This window comes from Ambystoma mexicanum, chromosome 1q (genome assembly GCF_040938575.1).
Source record: "Ambystoma mexicanum isolate Mex_15411 chromosome 1q, UKY_AmexF1_1, whole genome shotgun sequence".
NCBI lineage: Eukaryota > Metazoa > Chordata > Amphibia > Caudata > Ambystomatidae > Ambystoma > Ambystoma mexicanum.
The window spans coordinates 1,441,124,455-1,441,136,892 of record NC_090922.1 but is presented as its reverse complement, the minus strand read 5'-3'; the positions used below and the strand labels follow the sequence as shown (position 1 = coordinate 1,441,136,892).

The 12,438-nt window shown below is 50.9% G+C and overlaps 1 protein-coding gene across 2 annotated transcripts in view; it reads right to left on the bottom strand.

The window, feature by feature from the left end:
• The window catches only part of DMAP1 (DNA methyltransferase 1 associated protein 1), a 674,969-nt gene that overhangs the window by 362,527 nt on the left and 300,004 nt on the right, over nucleotides 1-12,438 (bottom strand). The window lies entirely within an intron of this gene.

The window sequence follows — 12,438 nt, the reverse complement described above, 5'->3', positions numbered from 1 at the left end:
CATCCTTTCTTCTGACAGCATGAAAGGAATGACACAGAACATTTGGTGTACGGGAAGAGGGTGAATAAAAATAAGATTCATAATGTGTTTTAAAATGTCTACTTTCCATTTTAGCACTCTTCTGAAAGTTACTTTGACATCCTCCCCTCATCCACTGAACTTCTCAGACAGTTGTGTGCCACTGATTAGTGTTCATCCACTTTCCCTGGTGGAATCAATCCTGACCATTCACTGCCAGGGCCCTACTTTTATGACTGCATATTTATCAAACATCGGGCATGTCCAAACGTGCTTGCTTTTCTCACCTGGAGACGTAGATTTTTCCAACCTGACCGTTATACAATGGTTGCCAATAACTGACAACGGCATGGGTTTCACGGAAATCACATACACCAAACAAGGAACAAGTTACCTACCTGTAACTGTTGTTCTCCAGCATGGGTCTGGCATGGATTCACATGCTCATCAATATTCCCCGTCGTCAGGCCGGGAATCCTCGGTAAAGAAAATAATCAGTATCAGTTTCATTTCTGATCTGTCTTTCTTTGTAGTAACCAATCACTGATCTCTGGGTCATACTGCCCCCAGCCAATGACTGCCCTCTCCCTAAGCCCTTCCCCTGGCAGCCATCCTCAGATTTGGTAGCACGTAAAGTGGCAGTATGACCAAGTGAAGAGCCGCGGAGGGGTAGGAGGGAGGGTTCGCATGTGAATCCATGCCAGACCCATGCTGGAGAACAACAGTTACAGGTAAGTAACTTGTTCCTTCTCCAGCATGGGGTCTGGCATGGATTCACATGCTCATGAATATAAGAATACATAGCAGTACACACATGCACAACCACAGGAGATGGCAAAGGCTCAACATTAAGCATTACATAAACTCAACATTAAACATTCTTACCTCCTCACCAGGCCCACCTTCAGGCGAACAGGTTGCGCAGCACTGCTTGGCCGACTCTGGACTCCTCCCTGGAATCCCGGTCGACGCAGTAGAATCTCGTGAAGGTGTGCGTCGACCTCCACGTAGCAGCCCTGCAGATGTCCAGCAGGGGCACACCAGACAAGAACGCTGTGGTAGCAGCAATCGCTCTGGTCGAATGGGCGCTCAGACGGCCGGGCAACGGTCTGTTTGCCAACCGGTGACAGTGCATGATGCAGCCTGAGAGCCATCTGGAAATGGAAGCCTTCGAGAGAGCCTTCCCTTGGCTCACAGGTCCAAAGTTCACAAATAGCTGTGATGTCTTCCGAAAACTCTTCGTGCGGTCCACGTAGAAATTCAGCGCTCTAGCCACATCCAGCGAGTGCAAAGTCCTCTCGGCCGGTGACGAAGTCGATGGGAAGAAAACTGGTAACTCCAAGGGCTCGTTGAGGTGGAAGTCCGACGGCACTTTGGGCATAAAGGAGCGGTGCGTCCTCAGCACCACCCTCGTGTTGTGAAAAGTCAAGTATGGAGGCTTGCAGGATAGGGCCTGGATCTCTCCCACTCGTCGTGCGGAGGTGATGGCCACAAGAAATGCTGTCTTCCACGACAGGAACTTCAATGGCGCCGAATGCAGAGGCTTGAATGGCGCCCCCATGAGCCAAGACAGCACCACGTTGAGTTCCCATGCCGGGGCAGGAGCCTTCACCGGCGGGAAAGATCGGAAAACAATCCCTTCATAAATTACTTCACCAGGCGATGAGACCACAAGGACGCCCGTCCCGTAGCTCTGGTGTATCGGGAGATCGCAGCCAGATGTATCTTGATGGAAGCGTGAGCTAGTCCAGCCTTGGCCAGCGACAGTAGGTACGGCAGTACTTGAGGGGCCGTAATCCGCAGAGGGTTAATCTTCTGTGCACGGCACCAGACAGAGAAGCTTTCTTCCACTTATGGCTGTTGCACTTGAGAGTTGAGGAGGCCCTGGCCTTTGCAAGAACCTCTCTGCTGTCAGCCGAGATATCGTACCCTCCAAAGTAGTGCTGTAGGAGCCAGGCCTGCAAGTTCAGCGACTCCGGTCGTGATGAAGGATGGCACCTCCTTCTCTGGAGAGAAGATCTGCATCTGTCAACAGCCTGACTGGTGGGGACACTGACAAGTCCAGAAGGTCCGGGAACCAGATCTGTCTCGGCCACGCCAGTGCGACGAGGATCATTCTGCACCGGGACCTTTTGAGCTGGTTGATGAGTCGGAGCGGCAACGGAGGAAATGCATATATGAACAGGCCGTCCCAGGGGAACGAGAAAGCATCGTCCATGCTCCTCGGTTGGGGAATCTTGCTGGCGAACCTCTGGCACTTGGAGTTCGTCGCCGTCGCGAACAGGTTGATTTGGGGTTTGCCCGATCGCTGAAAGAGTCGGTCCACCTGATCCTGGCATAGTTCCCACTCGTGGCACGAGCACAGCTCTCTACTGAGTGAGTCGGCAATGGTGTTTTTTATCCCTGCCAGATGAAACGCCACTAGAAACATCCCTTGAGCAACGGCCCAATGCCACAGGTCCTGGGCTTCCTTGGATAGGGCCGGGGATCTGGTTCCGCCCTGCTTCCGGATGTAGAACATACTGGTGGTGTTGTCGGTGAAGATCCTCACCACCTTGCCCTTGAGGGACGGGAGAAAGGACCTGAGGGCCCAGAACACTGCCCGGAGCTCCAGGATGTTGATGTGGAGCGGCTTCTCCTCCGGGAGCCGAAGGCCACTCGCATGAAGATCTCCGGTGTGGGCTCCCCACCCCTCCAGGGAGGCATCCGTCGTCACCGTTGCCTGGTGGGCCGGGGTCTGAAAGTCTGTCCCTGCCGCTAGATGAGCACAGGTGCCCCACGCCCTGATCGTTCGTCGGAAGGTCTCGTTGAGAAGTATCCTGTCCTCGAAGCTGCCCGTCGCTTGAATCGAGCGAGCGTCGAGGAACTCCTGTAGAGGGCGCTTCCGAAGCCTGCACAGGCGCACAAGATAAATGCAAGAAGACATCATCCCGAGGAGGGACTTGATGGACCTCAATCTGGCCACGTCCGTGGCCAGCAGAAGCTGCACCTTGCCTAGGATGGCCTTTGTCCTTTCCTCTGACGGCGAGGCCAGACGCGCCACTGTGTCGAGCTTGGCTCCCAGAAACAGTGCGACTTGAGAGGGGACCAGGTGGGACTTGGGGAAGTTGATGGATAACCCCAGGGCCGTGAGCAGCTGGACGGTCTTCGCTATGTGTTCTACGGCGAGCTCCCTTGTCCTTGCGCGGATGAGCCAATCGTCCAGGTAGGGGTAGACATGGATCCCCTGCAGGCGCAGCCGCGCCGCCACTGGAGCGAGGCACTTGGTGAAAGCCCTGGGTGCTGACTTCAATCCGAACGGGAGAGCCTTGAACTGGTAGTGCCGCCCTTGGACCACGAACCTGAGGAACTTCCAGTGCCCTTTTAGAATGGGAATGTTAAAGTATGCATCCTCCAAATCCAACGACGACAGGAAATCACCCTCCTCCAGCTGTCCCAGCACGTGCTGGAGGGTGACCATCCGGGACTTCTGTGCCTTGATGTACTTGTTTAGTCGTCGCAGGTCTAGGATGGGCGCCACCCTCCTGGCTTCTTTTTCACAAGGAAGTACCTTGAGTATACTCCGGAGCCCCGGAGCCTCTTTGGGACAAGCTCAATGGCACCTTTCTTGAGCATCGCCCTTACCTCCAACAGCAGTTGAGGGACGTGGTTTTCTTTCCTGGCCACGGGAGGAATGCGGGGGCACTTTTTTAGAAATTCGAAGGCGTACCCCTGGGCCAGGGCATCCAGCACCCAAAGGTCGGTGGAGATGGATTACCACACGCTGACTAACTTCGCCAGCCGGCCTCCCATCGGGGTGCTTCGGTGGGGGCCCAACGCCAGGGTCGGTTCAATCTTGCTTGGAGGACGCCTTGCTGCCTTGGCCTCCCTGGCGACGACGGCGGGATCCACCCGACTTACCTCGTCCTCTATAGGCTTCCTGCGACGAGGAGCAGGCCACTTGGCGGTACGTAGAGGAGCTACCGCCGAATCCCTTGGAGGCACCCTGCTTACCTCCAGTGCTCCGAAAGGACGGCCTTCGTTGCTGGAGAACTCCCAGGGCCTTAGCCGTCTCCGTGTCCGTCTGGATGGCTTGGAGGGACTCATCCACCGTTTTCCCAAACAGCTTGTTCCCGTCGAACGGCATGTCCAAAACCTTGGCTTGTATGTCCTGGTGGAAATCCGTCACCTTGAGCCACCCTCGTCGTCTGAGGCAAACGCCGTTGCCTATCTGGCGGAAACCGATGTCGGCAATGTCCGTTGCCACCGTTATGGCGTGGTCCGACGCCACCTCACCTTCTTGCAAGATCTCCAGGGCCTCAGCCCTCTTGTCGTCCGGTAGGAAGTCCAACAGGGGGGCGTTCTTGTACCATAACTCCCTGTCGTAGCGGGCCACGATCGTGAGGGCATTGGCCGCCTTAATCGTTGTTGCCGCCGACGAGATAACTCGTCCAATTGCATCCAGCTTCTTACCTTCGCCGTACGGCGGGGAAGTTGATGTCGAGGCCGGTGCCCCCCCCCCCGCTTTCTTCTTGGCCGCCGCTGAGACGACCGAGTCAAGGGTCGGTTGCGCCCTAAGGCACAAAGGTGCCGCATCGGGGACCCGGTACCTCTTCTTGTACCGATCCCTCTTGGCAGGCGTCGTAGACGGGTTCTTGAGAAGGGTGAGACCCTCGTCCCAGATGACATCCAGCAGAGGCACGGCGAGGACCGTCTTCCTCTTGGCCTCGTGCCGTTGGTAAAGGAAACCTTCCTTCTTCTTCTCTTCAGGGCAAAGCTGAAAAAGCTCAGATGCCCTGGCGTTCATATTGTGGAAAGACCCAATCTCCTTGGGGCGGGCAGGCCCGGGCTGGAGGCGATGGGAGCTCCGTCCCACCGTCGTCATCCGTACCCGTCGTGGCCGTGTCCATTACCGTGTCATCCCCAGGTACGGGGACGTGGGCAAAGGCTGAGCAGGCCGCGAGGGCTGAAAAGGCGGGGCTGGATGGGTCCGTCTTCTCTTGTTTGGGGAACTTCCCGACGGGCCTGGCTCTGGCTCCTCCGTCGGGCCGGATTCCGGCTCCTCCGTCGGTGGTAGGGGCAACCTCGTCCTCATCTCCGAACATAAGGATTGTATTGCAAACAAAATGGCTGCCGAGTTGTCCTGCGGCTCCAGAAGCGACAGTTAACTAGGAACCTCGCCGGTGCCGCCGGCGCTCTCGTCGTCCTCTTCGTCGGGATCCCTCCCGTGGGACCGGGCCTCTTCGACGCCCTCGTCAAGGCTCTCCAAGACTTCAACCAGTTCCTCCTCGGAGGCTGTGTCTGTGCCGACAATGGCCACCGGCTCCCCCCCTCTTTTTCCGCCGGGGTCTTCACGGGGGTCTTCTCGATGGGCCTGAAAGAGGTTTTCCTCTGCGGTGGCAAGGAAACTCTGGCCCCAAGGTCGCCTCCACTGGTGTAGCCTCTTCAGGCTGCGCCAGGGCTGCCGCGACTTCCTTGATAGAGGCCTTGGCCGGGTGAATCAAGGCCTTCACCACCTTCTGCGGGCCTGTGGCCTTCACCTTGGGGTGAGGGTCACCGCCTCGGTCCCCCTCTGCTGGATCCTTCGAGATCGACCGGGGCCTCTCCAGAAGCTTTGCCGAGTTCTCGCCCTTCCTCTTACCTGAGCCAGAGCGTTGGCTCGTGGTTGATGGCGCTGGAGAGGATGCGCCCTGCCTGGCAGCAGAGGAGCCCGACCGTTCGGCGCTCCCAGTGCCCGCGGACCTGCGGTGCTTTGCCTTCTGTTGGGCCCCTGTCGCCGGGGCGCCCTCACAGGACTTAGAAGACCGCTCGGACTACTACTACTTCTTCTCACTTGATGGGCTCTTTCCTTCCAGCAAGTTGGAGAGACGAAGGTGTCGGTCCCCGATGGTCCGTTCTGACATGTTCCCGCAAAATGCATAGTCCTTCTCCACGTGCGTTTTGTCCTCATGAAGGCAGTAGAGACATTTCGAGTGTTCGTCCTCCTTGAACACATTCTGCAGCTGGCATCCAGGGCAAACTCTGAACATCTTTCCGGCGTCGAGCTTCCTTTCTCCTGGGCCATGTCCGGGTAGGCCGCAGAAACTTCTGGACTCCTCCAAGAAGCGTAACTCGACGAAAACTTCACCCTTGAGGGGCGTAGAAGATCCGAAACGGGTCCCCGTTGATCGGATGTAGACATGGTGGAGCTTGAGGCTCTATTTGACCGAAAAATGAGAAAATCTCTTTGAAAAAGTGCGAAAACGCAGCAAAAGCTCGAGAGCTAAACACGAGGACTCCCAACACTTGAGCGTGCGGTAAAAATCTGAGGATGGCTGCCAGGAGAGGGGCTTAGGGAGAGGGCAGTCATTGACTGGGGGCAGTATGACCCAGAGATCAGTGATTTGTTACTATGAAGAAAGACAGATCAGAAACAAAACTGATTTTTTTTTTTTACCGAAGATTCCCGGCCTCATGACGGGGAATATTCATGAGCATGTGAATCCATGCCAGACCCCATGCTGGAGAAACTAAATTTAAACTCCTGCTTTAATACAATAATTATTTCAAACCAAAGAACCTGTAATTCCAAAGTCTAATAAATGTACACAATTTAACGTGGAGCTTGTATTACAGAGCACCGCAAAAAAGCTCTTCTACTCGCCTATCAGAATCATACAATCCAAAAGTATAGGATGGTTACACAAACAGTAAAGCTTTCATGGCAATACATACATTCATAATAAGGGGTTGGGTAGTCCCAGGCAGACTAGCTGCATGACAGAGGATATTAAACTACCTTTACCCTTCTTTTAAGGAGCGGGTTAGGCAGACAAAGTTCTGCAGATCTTAAACCCATATTAGCATTTGTATTTTGTAAAAGTTATGTATGTACTTGTTACGTGCTGAAAGCCCACAGGCATAAAGGCGTGGAAAGACCACCACAAAAAAATTGCAGGACAGAAGTCTGCTAACAGGGAAGTAGGTGAAAACCTAGTTAAATGAACAGAAACATCTTCAGCTTCTTCAAGAAGGTAAGTACATTCCTTTACGCCCTCAATTCCAGCGGGAGGTTGTCCAGAAAATGTGCTGTTAACACTGCAAAACGTCAATTTCCCCTAGCACGTTTTATTCTCGGTATATGTCCCCCTTGTCCAAATGTTTATGATAAACACTGATCAACAGCCCAAACCGAACATGGTGTAAGGATTGATGGAGCTTTATTCTTTATTTGAAGAGATCACGGCTGAGAAGCCTAATAATTGCAGGAATTGTACAGAGTTCCAATCTAATTTCCCACTCCTGAGGTCCTCTTGGGTATTCTCACTCCCGATAATCCTTCTACAGCTTCTCCACACCAATTAGTCATTTGCAATAAAAATAGGTATTTGTTGTTCTTGGATCGAACTGGGAGATCTCTTAACCTACTCTGGAGAATCTAGTCAATTGCAGGACAAGTTTGGTCCATCGTTCCTCCTCGTGAGAGTCCTTTGGCCTGTTACAAAGACCTAGTTTAACAACAGAAAAGGTTCACACTCTTGAAGGTCTTTCTGTAAAGGGCTACTCCAGGACCCACTCCAGTAAAAGAATTCCCAGCTGTTAGCTACCAACAATTAGCTCACTAGTCTCTATGGTTCTTTAAAAAGACATCTGGCTTGCTTTAGGTTATGGTGGAATGCGACCCTTCCCATCATGTAGACATCTCTGCCACAAATTCCAGAAACAGCTACAGTTTAATCTTTACTTTATAAAAGAGCCAACTGGTTTTGCTTGTCCCAGTCTCTAGAAAGCAGCCTAGTTTATCACCTCTCTTGCCTAACATGGGAAAGCCAAGATCCAAGCGAAGCAATGCAAAAATTATGATTAACCAAACCTTTATGTGAACATAGTCTCTGGATGGGGTTGGCAAACACTCTTAGGGGCTGGGGAAACGACAAAAAAAGACTATGAAAAAGTGTCAACGATGGTTCAACACAAAGTGAGGTGTGTGGGGGGGGATGGGGTTGGACGGGGGTTGAGGTGTTACCATCCTCAAACACTGTAATAAGTACTGCGAGAAACCTAAAGGTATCCTCACTCCTACTCCCTTTGGATCCTATTCTAAGGTCAGGCAATTTGACTATGTGACCACCACCTGTGCCACTTGGTAAGCCTTTCATGAATAACCAACGTTACAGAAACTGTTATAAACACTTTTGAATACTGAGGCAAGTGTTTGCAAACTTGATCAAACTGACATAATAAACCTGTGAATATTGAATATAGAACGAACTGAAAGCCTTACTGAATAGTATACAGAATGAAAATAGGTAACAAGTATGAGTGAATAAGCTATTTTTAATGTCGCACAGAAAAAAGCAGATGAGTATATTCCAAATGGAATAAAAGCAAAGTTGTGCAAAGGGTGAGTGCCACAGAATGAATTGACTGAAATATAAGTATTGGCAAAGCAAGTAAAATCCCAAGAAGGGTACGAGAAGATCACTGACACAAGTCAAGTTGTCAAAGAACTGCAGGTTAGAAGGAGACCTGTATTGTCAGGAACCGGAGAAGTATCAAGTGCCTAGGACTGAGCAGTGAATGGTGGCCAAGCTAGCCACGATAAAATGATGGAAGAAAGTAAACGTGCTGCAAGCATTACTCTTCACTGTTAAGGGAAAGCAGTGAACCGTGGTTGGAAAAAGCAGATGAGAAGGGGTGTCGGTTGAGTGACCTGTGATGGGTGGATTGTGTGGTCTGTCAAATGCACCTAGACCGAGGGGACCCCTGCATGAAAGAGATACTGATCAATAACAGCCAAGAAAGGAGCATCGGTTGCCTGACTTGTGATGGGTGGACCATGTGGTTTGTCAGCTGTGCCTAGACCAAGTGCTCTACATAGAAAAGTAGCTGAGAATAGAAGGCAAGAATGTGGATGTCAAGAGGAGCAAGTCAAAGAAAATGTACAGAAAGAGACTTGTGTTATTACAAAAGTGAATTGGTGAACTATGGAAAGTAACACTGGTAAGGACGTTGGGAAGGGTCCCAATCCTTGGTGAACGGTTTTTTTTTTAACTTTGGCTTTTTTTGAACTTCGGGAAGGGAACCCCAAGACTTTGTGGAACTGTCTTGAACTTGGAAAACCCGAGACTTTGTGGAACTGTCTTGAACTTGGGAATGGGAACCCCCGAGAGACTTTGTGGAATTCTATTGATCTTGGGGAAGGGGAGCTGGAACGTACGCTAGGAGCTGGAAGAAGCTCAGAACTTTATTTGGAACACTATTTCGTTTATTATTGCCATCCCTACACATTGTTTAGCTTTAGTTGTGAGGTCAAGTATAGGTTTTGGAGACAGACTTAAGTTGAACCTCCTGGCTCAGACTCTCCTTATTTTCGTTAGGTTTGGAAATGCCACCTTAGCATAGGGCAAGTTAGGCCTTCAATCATTCTGGCATTTAATTTAATAAAACATTTCTGTTTGAATTTCGAATACATTGTCTATGTTTTGCTTCATGATGTCTTCAGAGTACCCAATCCTGTTATTAAACAGCCTTATCGCTCCAGGGACATCCTAGGATGTCCAAAACAAAGGTTGGCCAACCACAATGTTCAAAACCCTAATTTTAAGCAGTCACGTTAGTCCCCCCCCATTCTAGACCTTGTCTGAGCAATGTATAATCAAAGATTTCAGCCAAGAAAAAACCCATAACATATTACTATAATATCCTGCCATACACTATAAAATAGTCTAAACAGCAAAGGCCCTCTGCCTTCCTCTCCTCTTGTGTGAGCCCTCAATCCTTTGCTTCTGGCTGTTTCACAGCAAGGGTCTCCTTCAAGATATTCCTAATATCCTTCTTCAGTCCACTGTGGTTCGTTCACTCCAACTAGACTCAGAATCCCAGCAGAACTTCCCACTTGGGCTTTTCCTCCCAGCCCATTGTTTAGGCAATATTTGTACATGCCTCTCGGGAGGTCGGTCAACAACTGTCCTTAAGGTGGGGCAGAGCACCTGTCATGATCCCTGCTTCCAAGGGGTCAGGACTTGCCTCACATCCTTGGAAGCAGGCCCATAACCTTGATCCTGGGTACCAGCCAGTCCCTATCGTGACCTTTCGGACCTTGTCCTGGCGCCAGTGGCACCAGGCTCATAAAGATGACCGGTCCCGGCGCTGGCTCATAATGCTTAAGAGTGCTTGGGTGGACCTACCTGCAGCAGACCATGCTGCTTACTTACCAGCTTGATGGTCTTCTGATCCTTCTCTGCCTGGAACTACTTTTCCTGTCTGGGTGGGGCAGGAGCCACTCCCTGGAATCAGAACACAGGAACTCTTTTCTTACCTGGGTGAGGCTGTGGAAGAAGACGCCTAAGCACTACAGAAGGCTATTTAAACCACACCCGATTGATGAAACGTGCTTCGCGTTATTCTGGATCTGCAGCAGGACGCTCACCGTGTCAGCTCCAGTCTTCCGGAGATTCTTCAGCTCCAGTTCCTGTGAAAACGAATTCCTTACCTGCTAGAGATCCGATCCTCAGCTGCACCTGCCAAGACAAAGCAACAGGTTAGCAGAATTCAATTCGAGAGCAGCGCTCTTACTTACCAAATACGGCGGCATCTTCCAAAGCCTTCCGCCGCTTTCTTCGGCTCCCCATCGACATCTGCAAAGAAAAGGACTTGATTAAGCATTGCATTCTTGAATTGCTTACCTGCGCTCCGCACGTTCTGAACTTCAAGAAGCGCTGCATGCCGGCATCTGCAAAACGAAGGGAGACATTTTAAGGCGCATTCTAAACCAACCATAAACTTTCTACTTACGCGCTTGCACGTTCGCCGGCATCCATCTAGCAACGCTCTCTGCATCCACGATCTGCAAGGACAAAAGAGACATTAAGGCGTGCTTTTGAAACAAACAGCAGTCATTTTACTTACGTGCACCGCGCTTCATCTTCTTCGTACATACGCGCTTGCACGATCCTGGGCACTTATTCATCAGCGTCCATTGCACCTAAACCTGCAGGACAAAGAGAGACATTAGAAAGGGTGACAGCAACCGGTCATCTTTCCTACTCACCTGCTCGCCGCATCATTCCTCTACAATTTCAATCTTGACACCCTGAGACTGAGCAAGGGACTAAATTAAGGGTGCTCCAATAACTATCAAGAAACCGCTTGTGCGGTAAACGGCGGTATCTTCCAACATCAACCTCTGCAATCAAGAGGATTGTCAGTGAACCAGTGAAGTAACTGGTACTTGCGCCCCTGCAAAGACGCAGGATGGAGAGCCCGACCTTAATATATCTAAGGTGAGCAAGCCACGCCCTTGGTTCGAATAAGAGGACTGAGGAAGGAGAAGTTCAGTCAATCCAGTTCCTAAATCCTTGTCCTTCCGTCTGCAGACACCTCACTCTACACGTCCGGTACATCGTGAGAAGGGGACCAGCCCTAGGAGAAGGCCGAGATCTAAGAGTCACACTAGAAGACACGGCGACAGCTCAGTCCAGCCCAGCGCCTCTGTGGAAATCAGGTGAGCGTTACAGCACCCAGCCCAAAAGGGAAGCCAAACCTCTCTTAAATTGGTAATGTGCCAGAGCATAGAGGCTTAAATCTAGGAAGAGGATGTAGGCCGAAACAAAGGTGCAATTAGTCCACACACTTATCCATACAAAATACACCACACTTGTACACTGAAACATGTACACATGTATTAGGTCACACTTATATAGAACTCAAGTATTTTATCAACCAAACAAAAACACAGGCATAAAAATACAGAGTGTATTATAAAAACAGTAACAATAACAACCACCTCAAAATGACTAAAATGCTGCGTGGTGATATTTGGACCTATAGGAATAAGCAACCTTTGTGGCCAAAAGGAAGGTGGTCTATGGGGCCAGGTGACACGCACAGCTATTGGGGGCTGGGCCTACAGGCGGTACAAAGGATTCCCAACCCAGTCATTTGGTCTCTGCACAAAGGCAGGGGGTAGTCCTAGGAGCACTCGCCCCCACAAACCTCCAAAACCACCAGTGAGCACCACGGCAGGAGAGGGTGGCCTGAAACGCTTAAAGAGACGACTCCCCTAAGGCTGACACTATTGGAGAGCTATTCAAGCTCCCTAGCCAGAGCCAAACATGCAATGCACTCAGAGTTTAAAAATAAAAGTTGTAGTTGCAGCGCCAGGCGCTCCAGCCACACTGCGCATGACGGGAACCAGTAAGCTCTCCCTGCTTCCTGTGTGCAAGGTGGACACAAGAGCGTGGGTGCCGGCTGCCATAGTGCAGTCAAAGCCTTCCTTGCAGAACACTGATTTGGGTTTAGAGCAGGTAATAACATTTTTTTTTAGATGTGTGTGTGCTGCATGTTTGATGTATGTATGTATGTATGCGTTCATGCAAGGGTGCGTTCTGTATTATGTAATGTGAGAGTGCACGCCGTGGGGTGGCTGGGTGCGTGTGGGAGTGAACGGTGCATGAATGA